General features: G+C 38.8%; 1 long non-coding RNA gene across 2 annotated transcripts; it reads left to right on the top strand.

Moving 5' to 3' along the window:
• The first annotated feature begins 10843 nt into the window (after positions 1 to 10843).
• LOC122141721 lies at positions 10844 to 12597 on the top strand. Of its 2 annotated transcripts, XR_006158033.1 has the most exons (5): positions 10844 to 10992; positions 11507 to 11649; positions 11826 to 12047; positions 12161 to 12287; positions 12572 to 12597. It is a non-coding gene; the product is annotated as an uncharacterized LOC122141721 (long non-coding RNA). The 2 variants fall into 2 exon arrangements; XR_006158032.1 differs by lacking the exon at positions 12572 to 12597 and having other exon boundaries at positions 12161 to 12538.
• Positions 12598 to 13869: the final 1272 nt, after the last annotated feature.

Raw genomic sequence — 13869 nt, forward strand, 5'->3', positions numbered from 1 at the left:
TGGGAAGTCTGATCTGACGCTAAAAATGGCTTCTTTAGGGAGGTCTCTTGAATGTTACTGACTGTAGGATAAAGAAAAGGGTTCCAGTGACTCAGTGATGCTGGTGGTGTCAGTAGTCAGCCTAGGTTTAAGAGATTAGGCTGTGGGTCCCTCTCAGTGGCTTGGCGCCTTTCTTTTTCCGCCTTCCGCGGTCGATCTCTCCTTGCAGGTACGCAATAGCCGTTAACCTGGGCGGCCTTCATCAGTGGCATACCTGTGTTGCCGAGTTCTTCCGGATGGCTCCTGTAGAAAATATCCAGATCTGTCATTTCCGTTTGAATGGCATAATGCCATACACATCTACTAAACTTTTTTTTTTTTTTTTTACATCAACACTTCTTGAACAATGGTCTTCAGGAAACGTATCTCTAAAACATGCTTGCTAATCCCCAACTCCGAGTCCAGGTTGTAGTGATGTGGAAGGGGTAGTTAAAGAGAAAGAATCTATATAGAGAAGCTTGCTAAGCATCCTTGCAGATGGTTGCAATTCTTTAGGTCCCTCCCACATTTGATTGCCAAAAACCGAAGCTGAAAATCCAAAAAAAGTGTTACAAATTACATTTCTCTGAAGCTTATCATACATATATATAAAATGTGACAGGCTGTGGATTCAGACTGTAGAATATGCAGTGTTACCAATCTTAATTCTACTTTTACATTTACCCTATGGAGTTATAAACAAATCATCTGCACACTTGGAAATCGTTCTGGGGAGCTCTGTATCCTGCCTCAAACTGTTGTCAAGCAACGCCAAATCTTCCTTTGGCACTGAAATGTTGCAGCATAGTGTCCATTTTATTTGTCCATGCTTTGCACAACATCGCCAAACTCTCCAAGGCGTCGTTAGCATTAAGGTCTGATCTGCATCCTACAGAGGGTTAAATCTAATAATAGTCCCAGTCCTGGTCCCTCAACTACTAAAAACTAATGACATGTATATCTAGGTCTACTACATGTATAGCTGGCCCAAGGTAAAGGAGTAAACCAACAACACAGGTGTTGTTGTGCAAGTTAATACATGATTGCCCAGTCACGAGCAAACGTCTTCAAACATTGTCCCAACTTGCTTCACATGCTCTTGGGAAAAGTGAGCAGCTGTCATCCGAAGCCTACAAATGAAAGGCATATAGTGCGTAATTATTGCACATACATCACGTACCTCTTTCCTAAGTTTGACTTTTTTTGTGCATGTTCTTACCTGCTGTGCACAGTGTTTTCCCCTCAGAGCTTGGTTTGGTTCTCCTTCCCTAAGAGCTTGGTTCTCATCCATCACGGCTGTGTTTCATGGCTGGAGTCTCTGCGAAGTCTGCATTTAAAAACAAAACAACACAAAAAAACAGCACCTAAAGGCACTATTTTTCAATACTTTTAACACACTTTGGACACTAAGACTATGAGCTAAGAATATACCTTCATAGCTGAGAAACTTCATTGCTGTACACAAGATGACAGGGAAGTCCCAAGGGCCAATTACAGATACGATGACTTTCTCCTATTGATAATCCATTGACGTAAAAATAGTTTTGACGTTTATGCATACATTTAAGATTGACTTAAAATGGAACACCGTAGTTAGCGCACATATTAATACCTCCAGCGTTTTCCCCCATATGCTGCCAGGGGTAAATTTGTGCTGGGGGTGTAAAGCTTAGTACTTGACGAGCTGGAAGAGCAAACATAACCGCTTTAACTTCAGGCAGGAGGATTGCATATCGTAATGAAACTTTAATTGAACTGTGCAATGCTAATGGAAGTAAATACACTCGTCACCTTTCATCCAGAAACTGCTGCGGCGAGTAACCAGTCAAGTGTCCTAAGAAAAACAGATTATGATAAGGATTCCTTATCTTACTTAAGTTTCTACTGTAACAAAGGCAAAACAGCAATGTGTTAGGCTAACATTGCTAGCCCTCTAGCTACTGGACTAGCACAGCTAACTGTTCAGACAAACCAAATCATTTAAACAACCTATATACAACGTTAGTGTTTGGAAGAAAAACACTAGATGTAAGGCTTTTGCTACGTGTACAGAAGCTAGACACATTTCAACATGCTTGAACAGTTTGTAAAAAAGGGTGAAACAGCATGTGTTAGCTAAACCACTCTGAACTAGACTACAAGCGTGCGTGTCGGAACAAACAAATGAAAACACACTAACGTTACTGGTTATCGTATCAGGGGGTTGGCTGTTTTAGTTAGAAAACAACACAAGTTATACTGATCAGTCTTGTCGTAGAATTTTGCCCTACCTACTGCTGGAACCACATTACCCCACATGGGCCGGCGGCATAAGTGTCCATACAAGTAACTGTTTACGTATTTATCGATCTGACCAAAACTAAACTTAAAACACATAACGTACTCCATCACTCGTTATAAAACCTACGTATCTTAGAGAAAGAAAAAACTCAACGCCTGGAAGAAACAACAGTAGCTATTACAGAAAGTTAATTGGAAACAAGCGGCAACTTTGTAAACAAGGTCCTCACTTACTTAGCCTTACTTTAGCTTGACTAGTAAGGCAAGAACAAAGATGACTACCCAGATTTTACAAAGATAAACTAAAAACAATGTAAACATAATATGCGTTAAGGAAACATGTATTACTTAAACGATGGTAGGACACAGAAACTCGCGATTGAAGCGGCGAACTGATGCTAATGTGTGCTCTAGTTATGTTTTTTGGGGAGGGGCCAGGAGCTCAGTGGCTCCATGTGCGTCATCGAGCCACCGTTTTAAGCTCCGCCCAAAAAAAAAATCCTGAACACGTCAATGGTTGAAACCTATACATTTCTAACATGTATAATGTGTTTAGATTTTTTTTAAGACACTGCTCTTAAACATTGTACAGGTCGCAATTGCAAATTAATCCCTTATACATGTAAAAAGGCAAAAAAAAAAAAAAAAAATCGAGGTTGGAAAAAAATTAAAGACATAAAATGACATTTCCTGGAATGGCAGAAAGACAAAAATATATTTCTAAATATTTCATAAATCTGCCAGTGCAGCTGTGAAACCAGAGGAGATTTTAGATTTTAGTTTATCCTTCTGATCAGGTCAAAACAGAGATTTTCCTGTTTATGATAGGCTATTACCATGGTTGCAAATTAATAAAAAATTATAAAGTATAGACCTACCCAAGATTTTGGCCATGTTGCAGATGTCTTTCACTGTTCACTGATGTAGCCAGGCATTAGTGAAAAGTCTAACTTCATCAATTTATTCAGCTAAATTGTTCATACCATGAATTAAATATCTATTTTAAAACCTAGAATCAGAAAGATATTTATTGCCAAGTAAGTTTTACAAAGAAATTATTTTGGTTTATGCATGTCTCAATTATGGCATAAATCAAAGAAATGTAAACAATTTTCACCATAAGTGCATAAAAAATATTTTTACATATAGCCTATTAGGCTACTTTCTATGCTTCAGAGTTTTCAAAGTAATTTAAATGTCATTTCCTAAACCTTACCTTATCATGGAATCAAGAGTCAAGAATAAAACCTAATGGCTTTAAAAAATAATAATAATAATAATAGTAATAATAATATGGGATTTAATTCCATATATAGGCTATTATGATTTTATAATCGCTTCATATGTGAAAAGTAGTTAAAATGCTGTCAGTTCCACTTCCATTCTAACTCCCAACATGCTAAACATAGCCTTGGCTGCTGGTCGATTTTAGTAGAAATCTTTGTATTTCAAAGCGGCTTGCCGCCAGCCGGCCGCGGTCCATTAGACGAGAGGCCACCGCCCCATTAGACGGAGCAGTCGGCCCGCCGGCTTTTCGCCGGCGGCATCTCGCAAGAAATGGGAGTGACGTATTCGGCGGCAAACGTTTCATCCCCGCCAGCGAGACGCACCTATAGCCGACAGCTTAGGGCCGGCGGCAAAAAAAGCCATGCGGATATTTTTTGCTAGCTGGGATGGCGTTACTTTGCCCAGAATCGTTTAACATTAATGTTATGGAATCATGACAAAAATGATCAATAGATTGGTTAAATTTTATTAGACCTGCATATAAAAATGAAAGACTATATATTGGATTTGATTACCTGATTCATCCGTGTTCATTGTCTTCGTCAGTCTGAAGCGGTTCACGTGAGTAGATGCTTGGGTGTGTGCGCATTCATAACGGTGCGCGTACACTTTGAACTTCAATCGTGACAAATGATTGGACCTACTTGCGGAGTGACATGACGACATCAGAGGCACAAAAAACATTGACAGCGGTGAGGGGTCAATTATTTTTACCAATACCCCGACCCATTGCAAACCGCCCACCCCCCCCCCCCCCCCACTTTTTTTTGCATGATTTACGAGAGCATCATTGTCAGGTCGGAAAAGCCAGATTTCCGGATTTTTCCGGAAGAATCACACCCCTGTGGCGGGGCTTGAGCAGTTCTATGTTTATACGGCTGTCAGTCAGGAGTCGTGGAAGGGGCTTGAGCAGTATAACATCATAATGCTCACAAACTCAAAACGAATATTTATAATATAAATATTTACAAATATTTACAATATTTGTATATTTGTGTGTCAAACACACTGGACTGTATCTATGGGGTAATAAAGGAAAAACTGCAACAAATTAATATTATGCAAGACTGTTTCATCAAACCTGAATATTTTCCTTCTAGATTTCAGTTCCTTTTGTCTTTGCTCTTGAAGCCATTCAGTTTCATCCTGAGGCAGTCGAGCTAAGTGAACGCACAAAGAAATACATTAAAAAACAAAAAACATTAGTGCACAAACTAAATAAAAACTGGATAATGAACAAAATGAGTCTGAACATACCACTGCCCTCTCTGATAATCAATTCACTATCTTTTATCCAGCGGTAACAGGGAAACTCAAAGAACTTTCCAGAGGGTGTTTTCACTCTGATCTTCTTACAAAACCACTTAGAACTGTCCATTTCAAGTTTCACCTGGACAATGTCTCCAAGGTCCTTTGTCACAGAGATGTCAACAATGATCTCCTGTAACAGCATGTTAGACATATTATTATAATTAGACATATGTTATATATGACGCAGAATGGAGAAATGTAAACATTTTTTTTTTTAAATGTAACATTAGACCTAAGCTAAACTTAAAATTCAGGATCCGGTTTAAAATGATGGCACTTGATGTTGACTCCTAGAATGTTTTAGCCACTTAACTGTCACCGTCCCACCTGTGGGGACGCTTGGCGCTCTTTTTTTTTGTTGTCCTTTTCCTCTATAAAATCTTTTAGCAATCATCATAAATTATATATCATTTGAAAGCTTAGAAGCCCAAGTTTCATCTTGTGAAAACCATTTTGAAATCAGATAATTGCCTTACCATGGAAATGGTACTTTAAAATCTTATGGCGGTCTCCTCCCCCTTAGTGGGCAGTGTCAAGTGTCATATTACAAAATGCATTATGGTCTTTTAGAATCAAAACTTTTTATAATCTTGCCAACAAACACCTATCATTGGAAAGGTCTGAGTCTCAGGATTCCATATGTGGTGGTTATTTGAGTATTGGAGTAAAATTGACAGGAGAAATCTAGGGAAAACTTCATTAAACAAAATCAAAGGAGTTTTGATGGCTCCCAGTGGCTGTTTGTGGTATGACGCCCTAAATAAAATCTCACAGGAACCTCAATTTTTTTCATATCAACTTCAAATTTGGAACATAACTTATTTAGACACAAGGCTTTAATTTTATACCATTTTTAGAGTAAAACCTGTTATGTTAAATATTCATAATAAATAAAATTAAATTAATATAGCGTATTTTATTTACAGTACATTTAAACTTCTATAACTTTTTGATACTTTAATTTTTTGAAAAAATTCCACTTTTGCCAAAATCTGCTAATTTTCGTCTTTAAAAAGAGACCAACTTTTCCATCTATATTTTAAAGTGTTCATAAAATACAACAATTTAAGTTTGGATAGTGCACTTTAATGCCTATTTTAAAAATGGGGGGTGACAGTTAAGGGGTTAGAAAACCAAAGAAAAGTACAAGTGAGTCAGGCACCTCAAAAAAACTTTAGGCCTTTAAGGGGTAACTATTAACTATTAACTTTGGGGCAGTCATGGCCTAACGGCCCATTCACAAAGCATTAACGCTTGAAGGAGGGCGTTTCATGACCATCATAGTGACAGCCAATCACATTAGTTTTCTGGTGTTGCATGAACGTGATTGGCTAGTGTCTGTGCTAGGGTATTTGCATAAGGTGATCTGATTGGAGGACGCCTACGTTGGCACTTGAAAAGTTTCCAATTTCTGCTGCGAGCAATGGACCCAACGTGGCACGACGGACCCACAATTCATATCGCTAACGCTTGATGTCACTCCATTCAAAGTACACGAGAGTCGTTGACGCCGACGCCCGTGTGAATGGGGCGTAATGGATAGAGAGTTGGACTAATAACCAGAAGGTCGCAAGTTCGAGTCTAAGGTCTGGCAGGGATTGTAGATGGGGGAGTGACTATCCAGTGGGTCTCTTTCACCCTCAATACCATGACTGAGGTGAGGGGGTAAGGTGAGACCCTTTGAGCAAGGCATCAAACCAACAACTGCTCCCCGGGCGCTGCAGCTTTTGCTGCCCACTGCTCCGAGTGTGTGTGTGTGTGTGTGTGTGTGTGTGTGTGTGTTGTTCATTACCCACTGCTGTGTGTGTGTAGGCACTTGGATGGGTTAAATTCAGAGCACAAATTCCATGTATGGGGACACCATACTTGGCCACACGTCACGTCCTTTCCTTTAACTATGACTTTTGCCTCAATTAAATTCAAGTAACTGCTTATTAATAGGTGGCTGTTATGTTTAAGCATGAGGTGGGATTAAGGGATGTAAAATAATGGTCATGCAGAATAAAGCATTAATATAAGTACTACTAAAAACAGCCAATACCCTACTAATATGCATGTTGATCTAGTGGATATTAGTAGAAAAAAGCAACTAGTTAAGAGAACTGGACCATAAACTAAAGTGTTAACATTATTTGTATTATTTTATATTGAAATTAGTGTTTGTTTGTTTATTTATTTATTTTAAAGGGGTCATATGATGCGATTTCCATTTTTTCTTTCTCTTTGGAGTGTTACAAGCTATGATCTGTAAAGTTGCAAAGACTTAAGTCTCAAATCCAAAGAGATATTCTTTATAAAAGTTAAGAGTCAACCACACCCCCCTAAAACGGCTCATCTAACATGCTCCCACATCTCTATGTCACAAAGTGAGAAGATTTCCATAATGCCACCCAAATGTTCTCACAAATAAAGAAGGTGTAACTTTTATTCTCTCTGTTGCTGCAGCTGCCCTGTTGTGGAGATGCTGTGTGTTGTCATTATGAAAGCGAAACTACTTTGTTTGGCCTTCCAAAAGAGGACACAGCTAGTAATCAGTGGTTAAGTTGAATTTACAACACTGTTCCAGAACAGTTCAACCCAAATATTCCGATGTGTTTAGCTCATTTTATGGAGGATGAGGGACTGTTTTCCTGAAACCAGTAGCCTACAATGTGTCTGTGGCACAAAGATTGTTTCATTAAAAAAAGGGGGGCAATTCCAACTTTGCAAGGACAGTTTGGCACTTCTGACTCACAGCCTGTAAGTAAATTTTTTTATATTTAAAGAATTTGCCACTACACTGCTCAAAACTCGCGTTTGAATAGTCAGAGAAGTGCTTGTTGTTTATCGTTTCTCTGATCACAAATGCAGACATGGTTTTATGTTTATTCAGCGCAATACGCAACGCATAAAAAGACTGTATAAGTCATTATAATCAGTAATTATGTCCCCACTGGATGCAACAAATGCCTTGTTTGTAATGGGGTTTATTGGGGTTTATTGGTTTTGCATCACAGTATGGTAAGGGGCGTAACATTTTCATCACACGCTTGAGGCATTTGGCCAATCACAATGCACTGGATAGCTGACCAATCAGCATACATCTTGCATTTCAGACCGATGAGCTTTGTAAAAATCGATGCATTTCAGAAAGGCAGGGGATTGAGGAGCAACAATAATGTACATTATTTGGAAAATAATGTGTTTTTTTAACCTTAAACCACATAAACACATAAAATTACACCAAATACACCAAATAATGTTATTTTTAGCAATGTCATATGACCCCTAGATAATAGATAATAGACACTTGCTACTTTGCCATCATATTTGTAGAGATTACGTGAATCACATAGGAGGAGTACCTGATCATTTTTTAAGTCCCATTTCAAACCAAAATAGCCATCTTCCTGTTGGTTGGCGCTTATGACTATAAATGAGAAAGTCCTCCAGCTCAGTGAGAAGAACATATACAGAGTTTGGTGACTATGGGTCAGATTTACTATCAATCTGCGTAGGTGCAAACCATCTTTTTGGTGTTAAAAAAACTACTGTCAGGATTTACAGAAAAATTAATGCTGAAAAGTAGTGGCTGATCTTACTGCATATGCATTGGTAGGAGTTTCCGAGAGTATTTAAAAGAATTATGCAACATGATTTACCAATATTTCAGCTTGTCAATTTACTGGAAATTGTGCCATTATTTAATGCCCAAAAAAGCATGTCTTAAACCAGACATTAAAGGTTGTGTAGGTGATTTGATCCAGAAACATTTTGTTATACTGGTTTAAATTCTCTTCACATTCTGAGAGCAGTCCTTAATGAAAACTGGTAAATTAATTTATATTATAAGTGTTCTGTGGAAGGCATAGGACTGGAAAAAGTTTGTCCAATCATTTCATTCAGTCCACTTGCAATGATTGTATGTCCTACCTGTCAGTGTGAGTCTGAGCAGCGCGCTTGTGTATTTAGTTTGCATTGTTGGTCTTGACAGCTGTATTTGGTTGCATTGTGAGTATATACTGTTTAAGTGGAAGATTGCAAAATCTGACGCAGTAGCACAAATCAACAGAACACCACCATTATTCATGTATACTGGCTGATAATTTTGAAAACACCTAAAGTGAATAATAAAATGTTATTGGGGGAGACCAGAGGAAATTGTACCATTTTTACATTTTTCTTGTAATACACTTTTGATACAAGAAACAAATATATGTGCGCTAAATAATAATATTCTTGATATATTTTATTATACTTCCATGGATTATGCACCAAAGGAAAACTGAGAAAGCTACAAATAATGATAATCTTAGATGTTTATTTGCTATTTGGAGCATTGGGATCACTAGACGAGGGTTTAATGAACAAATTTTTGTGAAAACCTCAAATTTGACTAAAACTGACATTTTTGACTTTGGCCTGTAGCTTCAAAACAGACTGTACGCATTCACACTAATTTTTACTGCACGGGTCACATATTTATAAACTGTATTAAAATAATTAAGTTCTTACCTCTCCACTTTTTGTCACTGGGGTTTTGTTACTGCTCTCATTGTTTGAGTCCACCAGTGTCAGGAAAGAGTTCTTTATTACATCACCACCAGTATATATAAACACCTTGTAGGTCAGCTTTTTGGGTGCTTGAAAGAAAAAAAGTATACATATATAATACAATACAATGTTTATTTATATAGCACATTTAAATCAACTGAAGTTGACCAGAGTGCTACACAAGGTATTTAAATGGACACAACAATAAAAACACATAAAAGAGTAAACAATAATCACAAGCATCAGAATTATATAAGAACTCATAAAAACAACAGATCAAGGAATATTAACTCTTTCTCCATCAGCATTTTTTTAAAACATTGCCAGGATGAACAGATCTAAGCTTTTCTTCACTATGTGTGAAGATAAATGCTGTGGTGCCCAATTCTGAAGGGACAATAAGTGTTTCAAACTTCTTTAAGGACAGGAATGGCGAAGATCATAAAAAAAAAAAATAAATAAAAAAAAAGATTTGACCACAGAACTTACAGTATGTGCTTCTCAAATTTAAGGCTGCTGTAAAGAAATACACCCACATTTTAACCCATGTGGTTCTGTATGGTGACAAGGACTTGAGATCAAAGTCACATACACTGGGCTTTATTCATGAGAAATGAGCTGAACTCATTTTTGTGCAAAAATTGTTCATGAAGCTACTCTGACATGCATTTTCAGATACAATTTAAAAAAACAAATATTTTCAAAATGTTAGCTGGTACAAAATAAATTTACACTTGCTCCCTACCACATCAATGGTGTTTATTGTTTTTTTTTCATGGCCTTTTTTTTTTTTATTTTATTTTAATTTTTAAAGGCTATGTTGCAGTTTTTTTTTTTTTCTTTTGTATTTGATGTTGTAGGGTATTACAAAAAAGAAATATAATAAGGAAAAGTAGGTGATATCTTAGCGGTTAGCTACAGGTTAGCGATGAATCTTGTTTCTCTCCAACAATGCATTGCATGACGTCACATGAGGTACTCGCTTTTGGACGACAAACGAAAGCCCGCCTTGATACCATTGAGAGAGTAAGACGAGTAGTGAGAGTAGTAGCTAGTGAAAAGATAGATAGATAGATAGATAGATAAATAGATAGATAGATAGAATAGCATAGCATAGCATAAATAGATAGTGAGAGATAGCATAAATAGATAGTGAGAGATAGCATAGCATAACAGATAGCTTAGAGAAAGAGTAGATAATAAATAGACAACATGGTTTATTACTGTGTTTGTGGCGGGTGCAAGAACTCCAGCAAAACTGGACATAGGGTCCATTGTTTTCCCAAGGACAAAGGGATCTTCCGAAGCTGGGTGCAATTTGTCAAGATTAGGCGGGCAGATTTTTCAGCTAGCTCTGTCACCGCCTACTAGAGAATATGCAGCGTGCATTTCAAGGAGGAGGATTACCACTCAGGGGATGAAAAGATGGTCGCACTTTCTTTAAAAAGTATGAGGATGGCTAAGTTAATTCCTACCGCCGTGCCGTCTGTGAATGCAAACCTCTCTGCTTGTCCTGTCCCGAGGTCGAGAGACACCGTCTGTCGCAAGCGATATATTGCCACGGTAAGCATCATGCTAACGTTAATGTTTACAAGCTGCGTTTTAGCTAGCTCTGTGTGTATTTTGCATACCGTGTTCCCTTTGACACAGCCTCCACTACAAGCATGATCATTCTGACATTAGAAGAGCATATTTCGTGATTCACAATTATGAGCCAAAACAAAATTGCCCTGAAGTAAATGTCCATAATATGGACATCGGGAATCGTCATGAAAGCTTCATGGCTAACGTTTAATGTTTGGATCAGTGGTGATGATAATCAAGCGGCTTTCACAATAGTGTGTTTGCGTTTTGTGTTAGACTGCTACGGTTCTCTTTCACATATATTTGACCGTGACCGTGTAGTGGAGGCTAAACGCAAGTAAACACAGTTTACCCACCTCTGAAATGTCAGAAACAGTTTATCCACTTCTCACTTCAAAGTTTAGCTACCTTCTCAGTAAATTCACTACCTAGAGTTTATGCACCACATGTACTCTAGACATTTATAACCACTTATTATATTTGTTTTCGCAAGATGATGACAGATACCTCACAGCAGGAGACCGTGGACAGTGTAGACACTGTGGAGAGTGTCGATACTGGGGATCAGCCCTTGCCCTCCTACACTTCTGACGCTGTGACACAGTGTTATTTGAAGCCCTCCCCGATGGTCTCGCGGTAAGTTTTGGGTATTTTAAGGGGTAGATATTCTGTCTAAATCATTGCCAGTATCTATGCAAGCAGAACATTTCCATACACATTGATTAAATTAATACATAGCCTACACCAAAACATAGCCGCTTAGATTTGCCATGATTGTCACATGTTTGGGTATGTTTACTGCCTCTCCACAGCTGTGCAGGTGAACCTGAAGCCCAAGATGGTCAGCGTGGGCACACAGACGTCTTTCAGCCCACAAACCTCCACTCCCCTCGCTAGTCCTGAACAGACAGATGATGAAGATGATGATAATGCCTCTGTCGTTAGTGACTTATCGTGGGTGCCCGAAGAGCCGATGCATGAGGAGGACTTGTTTGATGAGGAGCCACCTTACGCGTGTGTGACCCCCACCACAAGTGAGATAATTTAAAACCAACATAGACCATTTTGAATGCTCATTTTATTGTGTACTGTAGCTTTGGTAGTTTGAATGACACCTCCCTCCCTCCCTAATTTTTTGTTGTTGTAGTGGCATTGACAAATTTATTGTTTGCCAAGAGGAGCTGATGGGCCTTTTTGCCATCTGTCCGGCCTGTTGTGAGAGGTCAGATAGTAGCATCGTGCAGCAGGAAGGAACTTTTGTTAAGATCAAGCAGGTACGGTTTTGTTTGCGCAGCAGGCCATCTGATTAGAAAATCAGAATATCTAATTACAATCTGATAGCTCTGACTGTCTTGCCAGATATTTTACAATGTATGTACCAGGCTGGCTTTAGTCTGTTGGTTTGTGATGGCATCATATTTGAGTGTTATACTGTATTGGTCATGTGTGTTTCATTGAAAACATGAAACCAGTAATGTACAGTACTTAATTAACTTATATTGAATCCTGATATACTGTTGATTACTCTTTTTTTTTTTTTACATATCTACATATCTAGGTCTGTGCATCATGTGGCTACCACCCGTTTCTGGCAAAACCAACCAATGCTCCACAGGAATATGCCGACCTGCAACCTCCTGTTAAGTGGGGCCATTCATTTCACTGGATGTTTGGCCACCCAGACATTAAGAATGTTGACTCTGTTTGGCCTGCAGTGCATCAGTGCGAGCAGTTTCTTTCGCCATCAGCACCGCTACACTATCCCTGTAATCGTTCAGGCCTGGCAAAACGATCAAGCAAAGAATTTTAGTGACCTACGGGCAATGGATGGCGGGCTAGTTCTTGCTGGTGACTGCAGGTAAACCAGTGTGAGAGCTCATAGACCAGTTGCACGTTTTGATTTTGTTATTTGTTATCATGTAGGGTGGCTTTAGTTGGCATTTGCAGATGACATGGTGGATTGTCTTTACAGACCTTGATTATTAAAAACTTGAAACATAATTCAAATTTTTAATTAATTCCAGGTCAGATTCTCCTGGGCACTGCGCGATGTATGGATCCTACTCTCTGATAGAGGACAGAGTGAACAAGGTGGTGGAGTGTTCAGCTTGTTCAGGTAAACCTGATGTTATTAGACAAAGAGATGAACTCTGCAATTTGGTAAACTGATTGTATCTTAATATAACATCTTTCCACTAGTACAACGATGCATAGAGCTTTATTGTGTATTGCCTAACTAGAGTACAGTGTATCATAATACCTGGACCAGCAACGCTTCGGGTCATTCACGCCTCCTTCAACAACACCAGGATTCTACACTTACACTGTTATGTCATGTTGCAGAGCTCAGAGGTCCCCAACAGCTCATGGTGTGAGCTTGAAGGGCTCAAGCGCAGTGTTGACCTGCTGAGGGGAAAGGACCTGCATTTGGCAACGCTGATCACGGACCGTCATCGCCAGGTATTTACAATAAAAATGCAGTATAGAATGTAAATATCTGAATTGCATTGAAGCTGGATGTTTGTGGTTTGCTGATGCACTGAGGGCCACACAGGTCAATCATCCACAAAAGTTTGTTTGTTTCTCCTTAGGTTGCCAAATGGGTGAGAGAGGAGCTGAGCCCTGAAGGGACACGGCATTATTTTGATGTGTGGCACATTGCCAAAAGTATGTATCCATTGTTGGAACCTTGAAGCAGTTTTTGTTAGTGCATATCAATTAATACCATTTGTTCTAAAACAGGTCTGGGGAAGGCATTGGATGCAGCTTCAAAAGAGTGTGACCAACTACAGTTGTGGAGGCCTGCTATAGTGAATCACCTCTATTGGACTGCAGCCTCAACCCCAGATGGGAAAC

This window comes from Cyprinus carpio, chromosome A4 (genome assembly GCF_018340385.1).
Source record: "Cyprinus carpio isolate SPL01 chromosome A4, ASM1834038v1, whole genome shotgun sequence".
NCBI lineage: Eukaryota > Metazoa > Chordata > Actinopteri > Cypriniformes > Cyprinidae > Cyprinus > Cyprinus carpio.